Here is an 11,940-nt window from a genome sequence, read left to right as displayed (position 1 = left end):
AGCGCTCATGAGCGCGTGAGGATCTCCCACCCTCGACCTTGAAAGCTTTTTTGAACAAAACTATTGGAAAATTTACATTTTCTGTTCTTTAATATTTTAACACTCATACGCTCGGGTAGTATTTGATCCCTATTTTTTTAGAATTTATTGATAGAATTGACCAATTTGGATGCTTTTGGTTGCAAAAGATCCAGATTTGTCTATATTTTGAACTGTCAGATGAAGGACAAATATGGTCCATATTTTTTTTCACCCGTTTTAGCCCACTGTGGAGTGCTTTAAATTTGGACAAAGCTTAATTTAATGGATGTATTGAGCATAAATCTTGAATATTGGAATATCTCAAATATTTCGATTGAACGAAAACTTGAGCAGTCCAAATAGGTAATTAATTTGATTTAAAATTTTAACTCGATTTTGTTTAAATTTTGAAATCTAACTAAGATGTTTTGAGTGTTGAGATACCACAACGATAATGGTTTTGAAACGCCTAACTAAGAAAAATAGATTCCTGCAAACAAACAGATGTATTTTATCTCTATTTAATTGTTTTCAGCATTGCACGCTCCACCCAAAACTCACATAAACATGACCAAAAGCTTGGACCATTCTACATACCCCCCTTCCACCCCAATTTGGCTGCGCAGTTTTGAAGTAAAAACAAATTTGCACAGCTTCAATTTGGCAAATCAGGGCACAAACAAATCTGTCTAAATCGTTGGAGATAAAACAAAATAAAAAAGAAATATGGAGAGCAAGCTCAAGTCCAAACCAGCCAAATTTCACAAACGGTACGTTCATTTAATCTTGATCATTGACATGTTGTATTGCACAATCGAATAAATTGGATTGGCTTTTTTCTGGTATTTGTTGGAGGAGGAGGGGAGGGGGGTCGCATACGCACATTCCGTAACCACGCTTTCTTCCTCCCCCCTCCCACTTCTTCCCTCACTGATCCGTTGGACTCTGTCAGGATTTAGTGAAAAGCTTGTTTTCATACAGTATTACCATTCACAAAGCGGTCGTATTGGTTTTGTTGTGTTTGCAACAGCACAGTACAGGGGGGAAAAAATGTATGTGGTAAAATAAATAACAAAATACGCTTGTAATAACCTTTGGGCACAACACAAGAGTTCGCACAAACGCACATGGGTAACGATCGTTCGGAACGTGGCCTGGCACGTGGAATTGGAGGGGGGTGGGAGGTTGGAACAAGGGCCCCCTTCGTTAGGAATGCAATCAACAAAAGCTATTTCGATTGAACCACATTTGCCGAGATTTGGATATGGCCGCTGCTCCAATCTTCTGGAATGTGTTTGTGAGTGCTTCGACTGGAGTGGCCCTCATGCACACGAGGATCATCGTGGTGGTGTCGGAGGAGGAAAGTTCGTTGTCCCGGAGAGAATTATTTTATTCATATAACGGGGGCTTTTTTTTACAAGCGAGTGCCTCGATGTTTCAATCGTTCGCAAGAATGCCAACGATTTGTGAAAACACGCAACATCAGCAGCAGCAGCAGCATGTAGTGAGGGGGTGGTTTCTGGGTGGTCGTGACTGCGTAAACATGTGTGGTCTGCATGTACTTTGATGATTTTTCAATTTTTAAAAAGAGCATGGGGTTGAATTTGAAATACTTTCTATATATCATAGAATCCTCAGGCAAATTGCATTGATACGCAAATTACCAAAAAACCATTTTTTTTTCGTCAAAATAAAATAAAAATAATTGGCAAAATTCCGACTCCTATAACAACTCCCATAAAAATGGTTGAACCTTAGCAGACGCCACCTCCGCCTCTGATTTCCAAGTTCACAGCCCTGGCTGCAGCATGATTTTTAAAAGGGCACGGTATGGCGGAAGCAAAATATTATCAATCGAGATTATCCCTGGGAGATTCAAACGTAGAACGTAGAAAGTTGTGTTTTATCATTATAATTAAGAATATTGTCTGCGCCGAGACACCTCCTCGACAGCCGGGATTGTCCTCAGCAGGACAGGGCGTGGAGTAAGACTCCGATGGGTGCTTGGTCCGGATGAAAAAAGAAGGTCCTGGTCGTCGGTTTGGGATGATCGTTTATTCGGTGTGCCCTTTAGCTGGGGCTTGATGGAACTGGATGGGGATCACGTTTTGGATCGCCTTTATATAGGCGAGGGCATGGGGAATAGTAATATCTACAACAATGATGAGTCCAAATGACCCCGAAATCAAACAATAGAACTATTGGAGTTGGATACAATGCAACAATAGGGTGTAATATCAAAATCGATTTTCCAGCACAGCATTTTTTCAGTTCCTTTTGTTGTTCTAAACAACTCCCCAAAGTTTGGGAATGATTGGTTTATTCCTCACTTTGCGCAAAGCGATTCAATTTTCCATATAAATTTATATGGGAAAAATCATTTTTTTGAATTTAAATATTTAAAAAATCCAAGTTTCACGTTGTACTAAACCCGGATTCATATTCGGATGCTCTGGAAAGTGCTCTACAACTTTCCCGAAGAGAGTGTGGTGCTAACTTGGCCCTGAAAGAAGATACAGCGTTCTCAAAACTCGTCTAAAACGTGATTTTCGAGCAAAAAACACGTTTTAGACGAGTTTTGAACACGCTGTATCTTTCTATAGGAGCAAGTTAGCACCATACTCTCTTCGGGAAAGTTGTAGAGCACATTCCAGAGCATCCGAATATGAGTCCGGTTTTGATATAGCATGAAACGTGGATTTGATAAATATCGGAATCCAAAAAAATGGTTTTCTCCATACAAATTTATATGGAAAATTGAATCGCTTTGCGCAAAGTGAGGACTAAACCAATCGTTCCCAAACTTTGGGGAGTTGTTTAGGACCCCAAAAGGAACTAAAAAGTTGCTGTGCTCATTAGATTTACAACTACAACCATATTACAACCTAATGCAACAAGGATGAAATCAATCTGATCTTGGGGTCGTGTGCAAAACTGTGCCATGGGCAGGGTAAAATGACTAATTGCGGACGCAACAAATATGGTTGATTCAAAATATTGTATCAGTTAAAAAATTGCGTTGTTCAGAAAAATGAGTTTTTTCATGTTTTCATGCTTAAACAAAAAGTGAAAATTCGATTGAAAAATATTTTTTGAAGGTTTTTATAATTGAAAGTAAAAGAAAAGCAAAACATTTTAATGTACAACATGTAAGAAGGCTTATTGACAAATTATTAAAATTGACTTAAGCCACCATGCGTCTCCTCCCATACCACGAAACCACGATTTTTTTCCCAAAAAAAATCAAACCATCCACATTAACGACCCCCGGGTCTTGTGTGGTCTCTATTGCAAGTTTCTGCTCGAACCTAGGAGTCCGAAGGCTTGAATGGGGAGGGCACCCAAACCTCTTTCTACTCCAAGGGACCTTCCACCACAGTGTTTGAACTGACGACCTTTGGATTGCGAGTCCAACCGCCGCCAGCGATTCCACCGGAGTAGGCTTGGTTTGGTGTGTTGTTTGTACTTATGGCATGGAGACGACTTCTACACCTGAAATGACTTAACGGCCTAACAACTAGTGCCGGGACCGACATTTTACTTCCTCATCCGATGGAAGGTTGGAGCAGATGGGAATCGAACCCAGAATCATCCGCTTACAAAGCGGACAGCGTAACTATTCGGCCACGCACTGCCATTTTTTCCCAAAAAACGCAAATTTAACCGATAGAATATTTTTGATCGAACATATTCTTAAACAGAAAGGTAAACACAACTTTCTACGTAAAAATCTTCCATGGGTCAACTCGATTTATAATATTTTGATTCTGCCATACCGGGCACTGATACCTCGTTGGAGATTCTTTGAGTTTAACTGGAGCAATAATCTGAAATTTTGAAATTATTGATTAATATTCTAGAATTGCACGTAGAAAGTTCTATTACTTTCTACGAAATCAAATTATTCGCTTAGATTCTTTTCAGTAGAAAATGGTCCTTTATTCAAAAAAATTACTTATTTCAAAGTAATTTAAAAAAAGAGCATTGAATCTCACCTATGAAATGTTTAATATGTTATTTGCTCTTGATTACATCTGCTTTCTAACTTTAAACACTCTCCAAATCATTTTGTAGATCGAACAACAGTCTGAATAGTTTGCCAAGAAATGCAACTTTGTTTCCTTTCATTTCCGGCGAGATTGTTCTACCATGCATCGCCAAACGATAGTCGGAATAACAAAGGGCAAACTTTATCCATTTCTTCGCAAAGGGGGTGGTTGTTTTGTGAGTGTAACTTTCTAAAAGAGCTATTGGTTATTTGTTACACATCTGCAACGGTGCGAGTTTTCCTATGAAAAAAAGAAATTAGAAAAGCTAGATTCCGTGCATCAATCGCCGAGCACCCCTACCTAGAATTTGGCCTCACTTTGCTAAATCAATTCTTTATCTAATTACGGAATTCCGAAGAATAACTTTTCCTCCCACCGCATCTGCCAAGACTTCTCCGTTGATCGGTAACATATTCTTATTAGGTTAAGGCCAACGAAAGTGAGATGATTGCTCACTTATGCGAATGAATTTGTTCTGAGCTCTCCTTTTTCCGGAACTCTGCCTTCACATTTCGTTCAGTTTTGTTCAGGTTCCTTTTCTCCTTGCCTCAATTGGATTAATTCATCAAATCCTATTTGCCTGCTGGGATGGGGGCTCAGGAACGTCAATCTACATTTATCATAGCATAATTTATGAGATTCGGGTGGAGGTTGATTTGGAAAATTGATTATGGGATAGCCTGGGACTGAGATGCCGACGACGAAAGTGTCTCCACGTCCATCACGGTTGACGATGCCCCTGCCAGAAGGACAGCACAGGAAGAAGGATTACCGTCGAGCTTCAGTTCAACTCGATTCAGAGTGAGAGCACTCCTTCTTGTTGGAGCCAAACATCGGAAGCTGAACGACGCAAATTGGTGGCGCGTGTGCTGTCTTGAGGCGTTATATGGGAAATGATACATCCCAGCTCGTCGGAGTGCGGTGGTGGAATTCCATGAATTAATGCCGGGTGTCAATTTCACACGTTTGTGGTGCTAATTATCTACCTGTAGTGAACGCGCTGCTCAGTTTCTGTTTCTGGTGAAATCAGAGTGCCACTCCGTCGACAGTGGCATTAATTAAAGAACCGCTGATTATGCCACTCTCGATGTATGTAACTATTGCTAATGAAGTAAGTGGTAGTGGCAGGTTTTCATATTTCTATTTAAATTGTGTGTATACAAATCATTGCATGGCAATATCTCAGCAACTAAGGGTCGTATCAACAAAGTTCATAAAAGCAAAGAGAATTTTCTCAGGCAAACATGGGCAGTAATTTTAAAAATTAATAACTGCTACTAATTTCAAAAACAATATCTAAAAATTGCTTATCCAAATTTCACTTAAGTACTTTTTGATTGAAAATTCGATTTTACATCGAAAAATGAAGTTGAAAAAATTGCGACCAAAATTTCGATTTTTTTTACATCAGTATTAATTCAAAATTTCATAACAATTTTTTTGCCTGTCCTGGAAATTTCTGAAAAGTTGGCATTTGGTTTAGTGGACACCAAATCATATCATAAATCACATATCAGAACACGGAAAAAAATTGCAGATCAAGTTTTAGTGACAAAAGTGTAGCAATTTGTTTCATTGTAGTCCTTATCCATACTTACAACTTTGCCGAAGACACCAAATCGATCAAGATTTTTTTTTTCAAAAGATACGAAAAAAACGAAGTTGACTTTACACAGTTAAAAAATTTCTGTGTAAAATCGCATGCAAAAGCATGCACATCACCTTTGTGAGCAAATGCATGTAATATTGTATGATAAAACGTGTACACAAAAAGCATGTACAAAAGAAAAATAAATAAATTTTGCACACCCTAAAAATAACATCAATCTGGTGAGAGACATATCCAGATTACCAAGTCCGCGCCCCAACCAACTCGGCTATCTCGCCACTGTGAATTTATTTGGATCAACATCGATGTAGCTTTACGTTCCCCATACATCGTATACAGTTAATTCAGTATACGACGTACGGGAAACCTACTGGTACATCGGCGTTGAACACAGCATTTACAATACGGCGAGATAGCCGAGCCGGTTGGGCGCGGACTTTGTAATCTGGATATGTCTCTCACCAGATTTATGTTATTTTTCGGGTGTGCAAAATTATTCATTTATTTTTCTTTTGTACATGCTTTTTGTGTACACGTTTTATCATACAATATTACATGCTTTTGCTCACAAAGGTGATGTGCATGTTTTTGCATGCGATTTTACCATCGGATTTTTTGCTGTGTATAGCTGTTGGCCACCATTGCTAGTACCAACCACTAGTGTCTTCCTTTTTTCTACAAGAACTTCGCCGCCCTGGGTTCCTAAGTATATGAAAGTATGACACGGAGCGACGGCGCCGAATATCCATATTTACACAAAGAATTTTAGAGCGCCCGCCGCGGGATTCGAACCGGCGACCTCTGGATTGTAAGTCCAGTGCGCGGTCCGATTGATCCACACGAGTGGGAGAAATACGGCAAAATTTAAAATTCGCTTGTTTCTGGTTTTTTTTAAACAGGTAGGTATTTGGAAACTTTTCAGGGTGAGGAAAAAAAAATGTTTTTCTTTTGTCATTCCATAGCAATGGTTTTGGACACAGTAATGATTATACTGGCTCCTCAATTATCATCATGGTGTTAAATCTATATATATAAAAAATTTCGACGGTTTTGTTCGAACGCGAATCAATTCAACACGGAACGTCGTATCGAGGTGCTCTTTGTTGCGTTGGGTTCGTATAAGTCCAAGGAAGGTTCTTACGCCAAAAAGTTACAACTTTGGCCACTCTGGAACCGATTCCGGAAAATCTGCGGATTGTATGGGAAAAGTTACGTAAACTCAAATTTAGATCACAGGAGGCTGAATTAGAAAACAAGCAAGAAACGTCAGGAAACCAAAAAAGGGCAGGACGAAGTTTGCCGGGAAGAGCTTGTTTACTATAATAAAAAATATGATTGCTCTCATATTGCTCGTCCATGCTCAATTAGCTTGTTATTCCATTATTTTTCACAATTTTTTTTTATTTATATTTATTTTGATTTTCTCTTCCATGTACATTCATTCAGTTAAAATATTATTGAGTGTCCAATCACAATCGATGACTTTTCACCTCAATTTTAAATACAAGCAACTTTTGTTTATTCATGAAATATTGTAGCTTTCGCTATTCAGTGATTTCAAATGTAGGAGGTCCTACATGTACAAAAAGGAAAAGGGATACCTTAAAACTAACTTATAAACTATATAAAGAGCGGATCAATGCAGCTGAAGAATGCAATGATTTTTGTCGAAATGCATCAATTATCTTATTGGACATAACATCCAAAGTGTCAACTTCGGCTAATTGATGAAGTTCACTGGTGCTGAACCAGGGAGGAAGTTTCAGAATCATTTTCAGAATTTTGTTCTGAATCCTCTGAAGTTTTTTCTTCTTGGTTAGGCAACAGCTTGTCCAGATCGGCACAGCATAAAGCATGGCAGGTCTGAAAATTTGTTTATAAATTAACAGTTTATTCTTGAGACAAAGTCTAGAATTCCTGTTTATAAGTGGATACAAACATTTAATATATTTGTTACATTTAACCTGGATACTTTCAATGTGATCCTTGTAAGTAAGGTTTTTGTCAAAAGCAAGTCCAAGATATTTCACTTTATCCTCCCACTTTAAATTTACCTCATTCATCTTTATAATGTGATGACTTTTTGGTTTAAGAAAATCAGCCCTTGGTTTGTGAGGGAAAATAATAAGTTGAGTTTTTGCAGCATTTGGAGTAATTTTCCATTCTTTCAAATAAGAATTGAAAATATCCAAGCTTTTTTGTAATCTTCTTGTGATGACACGAAGGCTTCTACCTTTGGCGGAGATGCTTGTATCATCAGCAAAAAGTGATTTCTGACATCCTGGGGGCAAATCAGGCAAGTCAGAAGTAAAAATATTGTATAAAATTGGACCCAAAATGCTTCCTTGAGGGACGCCAGCACGTACAGGTAGTTGATCAGATTTGCTGTTCTGATAACATACCTGCAGAGTACGATCCGTCAAATAATTTTGAATAATTTTCACGATATAAATCGGAAAATTAAACCTTTTTAATTTTGCAATCAAACCTTTATGCCAAACACTGTCAAATGCTTTTTCTATGTCTAGAAGAGCAGCACCAGTAGAATAGCCCTCAGATTTGTTGCTTCGAATCAAATTTGAAACTCTCAACAACTGATGAGTAGTTGAATGCCCAAGGCGAAATCCAAACTGCTCATCAGCGAAAATTGAATTTTCATTAATGTGCGTCATCATTCTATTAAGTATTATTCTTTCGAATAATTTACTAATAGATGAAAGCAAACTAATGGGCCGATAGCTTGAAGCTTCGGCAGGATTTTTGTCCGGTTTCAAAATCGGAACTACTTTGGCATTTTTCCAACTACTGGGAAAATATGCCAAATCAAAACATTTGTTGCAAATTTTGACCAAGCTACTTAAAGTTGCTTCAGGTAATTTTTTAATTAAAATGTAAAAAATGCCATCCTCACCAGGGGCTTTCATATTTTTAAATTTTTTGATAAAAGATTTTATATCATTCAGATCTGTATTAAAAACTTCATCTGATGAAAATTCTTGATCAACAATATTCTGAAATTCTATTGAAATTTGATCTTCAATAGGACTCAAAACATTTAAGTTGAAATTATGAGCACTCTCAAACTGCTGAGCAAGTTTTTGAGCTTTCTCCCCATTAGTTAATAGAATATTATCACCATCTTTCAAAGAAGGGATTGGTTTTTGAGGTTTCTTAAGAACCTTTGAAAGTTTCCAAAAAGGTTTGGAATAAGGTTTAATTTGTTCGACATCTCTTGCGAACTTTTCATTTCGCAGGAGAGTGAATCTGTGGTCAATAACCTTTTGCAAATCTTTTTGAATTCGCTTCAGTGCAGGATCACGAGAACGTTGATACTGTCTTCGGCGAACATTTTTCAGACGAATCAGAAGCTGAAGATCGTCATCAATAATGGGAGAATCAAATTTGACTTGGACTTTAGGAATAGCAATATTTCTAGCATCCAAAATTGCATTAGTTAAAGATTCCAAGGCTGAATCAATATCAGCTTTGGTTTCTAAAACAAAATCATGATTTGAATTATTCTCAATATGATGCTGATACCTGTCCCAATTAGCTTTGTGGTAATTAAACACAGAACTATTGGGTCTGGTAACTGCTTCATGAGAAAGTGAAAAAGTTACTGGAAGGTGATCAGAATCAAAATCAGCATGAGTCACTAAAGGACCACAATACTGACTTTGATTTGTCAAAACCAAATCAATTGTTGATGGATTTCTAACAGAAGAAAAGCAAGTTGGCCCATTCGGATATAAAACCGAATAAAGACCAGAAGTGCAATCTCTGAATAGAATTTTACCATTGGAATTTACTTTTGAATTATTCCAAGATTGGTGTTTGGCATTAAAATCACCGATGATCAAAAATCGAGATCTATGCCGAGTAAGTTTATTCAAATCCCCTTTGAAATAATTTTTATTTTCCCCAGTGCATTGGAAAGGCAAATATGCAGCTGCAATCATAATTTTCCCAAAAGAAGTTTCAAGTTCAATGCCCAAACTTTCAATAACTTTCAACTTAAAGTCACGTAAAGTGCTATAAGTCATACTACGGTGGATAACTATTGCAACTCCTCCGCCATTTCGATTCATTCGGTTATTGGTTATAACTTTATAATCTGGATCACTTTTCAAATAAGTGCCAGTTTTTAAAAATGTTTCGGTTATAACAGCAACATGCACGTTATGAACTCGTAAAAAGTTGAAAAATTCATTTTCTTTCGCTTTTAAAGAGCGAGCATTAAAATTCATTATATTGATAGGATTACTTAGATCCATGATTTATTTTTCACAATGATTTACTGTTCCATCCGAGCTGTGCCCCCAAAATAAAACAATACGCTCACTTTGTCTTGTCGTATTTACAAACCTCTTAAATCGAGATCATACCGGAGAGCCGGAGCTGCAAGCCGACAGAGCATCATCAAATAAAGCTGCTGTTGACATTAACACGAAATTTTCCAGGCCAGCGATAACGATCGTCACTTTTATGTAAATGAAGCTCGTATGTCTGTGCCGGGACGGTGTTCCTACAGAACACCCTCTTCTTCTTGTGTTTCTCGGGGGGCTATATATATAGGGTAAAGGGTTGACTACACTGACGATGTATACCGACTGACTGTGGCCTCTCACCCCTCACCACGTGACATCACACCAAACTCCCTTTAAATGAGCGAGCATAAGTCAACGTACGAGCACAGACAAGTGGGCATGACTATTCCGAGCCCGTATATTTGAAATGTTGATTGAAGCTGTTAGTGATGTCCTTATTAAGAAGTAATGGATGGATACCAATCCAGGGCTTACTTTATGTTTAGCACAACGTACTCGACTATCCCAACTAATTATCTCTGTGGTGTGATGCTCACTGTCTGTGAAGGTGCTCGGTTCTGCCGGGGAGAGGGTTTTTTTTTTGTGAAAAACACATTCACTCTGCCTTCTTTGAAGAAATGCAAAAAGCCAGCCAGCCAGCCAGGAGAGTTTTGCATATTTATGTCGAGAGTACACTTGGTTCCGACGCGCCGCCGGAAGTGCCCTATTTGTGTGGGCGGTTGTTCGTGTGAGGGCTGCCACTGTGTTGTGGTGTCGCGTAAGGGTCAACCAGCACTGAGGGTTAACTTTCCCTGGGAGGTTGGCTGGCGAGGACCGACCAGCAGCCCCCACTTGAGTCCAGCAGGGGTCAAGCGGAAACTGACTGCTCCATGGTTCCGTTCCGTTGCGAGTCAAGCGTAGAATTGCACACGATGCCTGGAGGGAGAGGGGCTGGGCAAACTCGACGCAATCGAGAAGGTCAAAGGTGTTTGCAAGAGGAGGTGGAGGAGGATGTCACTAGTGATAGATGGGTTATGTTGTTGAGTCATCTTTCATATTCATGTTATGGACTAGTATTTGAACCTGGTGTAGAACCGTGTAATCACCATCAGTGTTGAGGAATTGATAATGTTAATGGATTTGATCATATTCACACGACAAATTTGAAGCGAATAAAAGCAAATAAAAATAGTACAATAGTACCAAATCTGGGAATGCCACCACAGCAAAAAAAAATTACTGCACTTTTCCTTAAATTCAGCAATGAAACAAAATCATTCCTAAGAAATCAGGTAACGTCAAACTGAGATGTCACTCATGAATTACTGTTTGGATGCGGGATGAAAACGCTTTCGCTGTAATCGAACGACGGAAAAACATGCCGTTCCCTTAAGACATCCTAAAAAATAAAATTCAGACTCTTGGATCACGAAATTTCACTTATTTTGTCAAAATAAATGTGAGAATCAAAGAGTTCCTTGACTGCTGGTTAAAATATGCAACTACAAGAAAATATTTGAATTTTCTAAATTTATAAGCTGTCCTTCAATTCGTTCAAAATATCAAAAAATATTAATAAGTATTTTATTTGTTTTCTCACTCTTGGTAGCAACATTTTTTACAAGCAATAATTGTTCCAAAATGGATAACTGAAAGGAACTCCAAAAATCTGTTATGTTCCTCAAAAGAACTTATTGTATCTTGATTATTCGTTAATAGAACCGAATTGAAATGAAAATTGTATTTTATTTGTTATTTATTTATTAATCAAAGTGTTTGGACAGTGAGTAAAATTAATCCTAGCTCCAAAACCATAAAAATTCATTTAAATTTGTCTCTGTCAAGAGATTATGAAAAAAATATTGATAATCAAGTTAAAATGAGAAAAAAATTAGTAAGTATGTTTTAGATGGCAAAGAAAATACATAAATAAAAAATATGCAGAAAATATGTT

The 11,940-nt window shown here is 37.8% G+C and overlaps 1 pseudogene; it reads left to right on the top strand.

The window, feature by feature from the left end:
* The first annotated feature begins 1,285 nt into the window (after positions 1-1,285).
* Positions 1,286-11,940, top strand: part of LOC120414026 (uncharacterized) — a 47,671-nt pseudogene continuing 37,016 nt past the window's right edge.

Source organism: Culex pipiens, chromosome 3, assembly GCF_016801865.2.
Source record: "Culex pipiens pallens isolate TS chromosome 3, TS_CPP_V2, whole genome shotgun sequence".
Lineage (NCBI taxonomy): Eukaryota > Metazoa > Arthropoda > Insecta > Diptera > Culicidae > Culex > Culex pipiens.
The sequence above is the reverse complement of the archived record's forward strand: the minus strand, read 5'-3'. Positions and strand labels throughout refer to the sequence as shown.